The sequence below is a fragment of the Austrofundulus limnaeus genome, unplaced genomic scaffold (assembly GCF_001266775.1).
Source record: "Austrofundulus limnaeus strain Quisiro unplaced genomic scaffold, Austrofundulus_limnaeus-1.0 Scaffold90, whole genome shotgun sequence".
Classification (NCBI taxonomy): domain Eukaryota; kingdom Metazoa; phylum Chordata; class Actinopteri; order Cyprinodontiformes; family Rivulidae; genus Austrofundulus; species Austrofundulus limnaeus.
In genome coordinates this window covers 1,311,117-1,313,695 of record NW_013952492.1, presented here as the reverse complement: position 1 = coordinate 1,313,695, position 2,579 = coordinate 1,311,117, and positions in this window count along the sequence as shown.

Genomic DNA, 2,579 nt, shown 5'->3' with positions numbered 1-2,579 from the left:
GCTCTGCATTCCTTAAGCTATCTCAAGGCCTGGATCAATGGGTGTGATAAATCAGTTCCCGTGGCTGTGGCTCTGCTGATATGAATCATCAGTTCTTCGAGCAGGACCACAGGAGGCTGCATGACAGACAGAGACAGGCAGGCAGAAAAGCGGGCAGGCAGGCAGGCAGGCACGAAGCAGGTGAATCATCTGATGGTGTTGGTATGGGGGAAAGCTGGGGGTCATTGAACAGAATAGTGTGGGAGATCACAAGGCTTTAAAAGTGAAAACCAGCTTTTGCTCTTTATGCTTTGGTGCTTTACTTCAAAAGGGACTTTCCATATGGAAAGCTGATGATTTACGTGAATAAAAGGATAAAAAATGATTGTCAAACAAGCAAAGGAAGATATACAGTTTTTACATCCAAACATATAATGCCAAAAAATCCACCTTTATATCATGCAAAATCCACTTTTTTAGTCGTTAAATACATTTTGTTGAGTACTNATGGGTGAATGTCTGTAAGTGTAAAGCGCTTTGGGGTCCGGAGGGACTTGAAAAGCACTCTATAAGTTCAGTACCATTTACCATTTAAAGTGAAAATTAGTTGATGTGAGACACACTTCAGAAAATAGGTGAAAGAGGCTTGTGGAGTTACAATAAGGTGGAATTCTGACTAAAGCATTGCACCTCCACTGTATATAGACCCCAACTAAATGATTTTAAACATGAAAATAAAGATTTTAAAAGCATTTGTCTCCTTTAATGGTGGAGTTAATGTTTCTTTTTACATACACTACTGTATGTTGATCTTCGGCATTAAAGTTCCTTGTGTATTATCAATGGAAATGATGCAACCAGTCCTTCACATAAGATGACTTTCAGTTAGCATTATCTTGTTCATCATGTGTTTTGAAAGGGCTGATCAGCTATTCTGACAGTCATTAGTCTGTCAATCTGTCTGACAGTCCTTCTGAGTCTTTTTCTTTCACCTTGCTGCTATCTGCCTGACTCTTTCTATCAGACTCAAGCATGTTTTATCTGCGTAAAGTACATCACAGTGAAGTAACATCTCCCAAGACAGCCAGGAAGCTGATAGGCATCACTCTACAAACAGGCTGTTTCTCCCAGGACTCTGCACAAAGATAATGCGCTGTTCCTCTTTTTCCTATTTTCTTCTTCGGTCGCTCTCTGTCTTTGACTCTGTCTCACTTTGTTTCCTTACTCTTTTCTTCTTTCTTTTTTACCTGCATGTATGTATGCATCTCTCCTTTTTTCTCTTTGCTTGTCTCCATCTTTCCCATCTCTCTCAGTCAGGACCATCTCATGAGGATAGCGGTGCACTAACACTCCCAATCGGAGTTCCTGCAGACATTAGCCTTCTGTGTTCCCACTAACCTGTGATGGAATTAGAAACACAACCCCCTGTGTGAGCAAGACACGGCTGCTTTAACGATGCACAGTGAAATTGTGCTGTAGGAGAGCTAAACGCATTGGCATTTTAGGTCAGTGCCAGTTGTCTTGCGGTGTAAGCGTGTCCACTGCGTCAACCTCCTTTCGCCGGCCCAGGTTTCAGTGGTGCTCACCATATGGTAACCATGGGATACAAGGCACAGATAAAGCTAGATATGCCACCAAATACCCTTTGACGTCACAAACCTTTTTCTGTTTTCTCAGCTCCTCCTCTTTATTCTGTCCTTGTGGGGAAATAAAAATCATCACTATTTGAACTGGTCTGAACATTCCATTTCAAAAGTATTACAACGGTTATTATATCTTGGCCAACAATAGGTTAGTTAATACAACAGATGCTGTGAGTAATCAAAATAATTATGCATTAGCGCTAGAACCACTAAAATTAGCATTTTTGCAAATTAAAACGAAATACATTCAGTGTCACCCCTAAGAAAGAATTGTGGTTGGGAAAATCAACAGCATTATTTGTGTAACAGTACAGGTTTCACATGGCACGATGAAGAAAGAGTTTTAATTATTGAGACTATCAGGAATAATCTGAAAACAATGCAAAATGGCTTAATTTTGCTGGAGCATAAGGACCATAATCTGAAGTAATAACAAAAGAATGTGTTTTTTTAAGTCAAAATTTATTCTGTTCCACATTGAATGTTATATCAAGGTAAAAAAAAAGACTGCAGAGATTAAAGTGATTCATCCAACACGCATAGTTCACTATTAAAGCTTGCAGGGGGCTGTGTTTTTATTTTTATTTTTAGATACAATGTACTAAATTCCTAAGGTCCTTATGGCTCAGCAGCAGAAGCATAAATATTACTGTTAAAATAATTTATGATAAAGTTGAATAAAAATCTAAGTCTGATTATAATTAAATATCTGACAGTGATCATTACACGGTGTGGTTCTAATTCCTCACTTCACCATCTGTGTCGCAGCTTCACATCTCCAAAATGAGCGTACGCATGGGTCAGAGCTGGCGTGAGGCACCGCACATTTTCACGTCAAGTTTGGATTTTATAAATCACAATCTTGGCGTGAAAAGTGGCGTACGCAAGTTTCTGGGAAAGTTTTATAAATCCGACCCCAGGAGACCACCAAGCCAATCTGCAGAATATATATATATA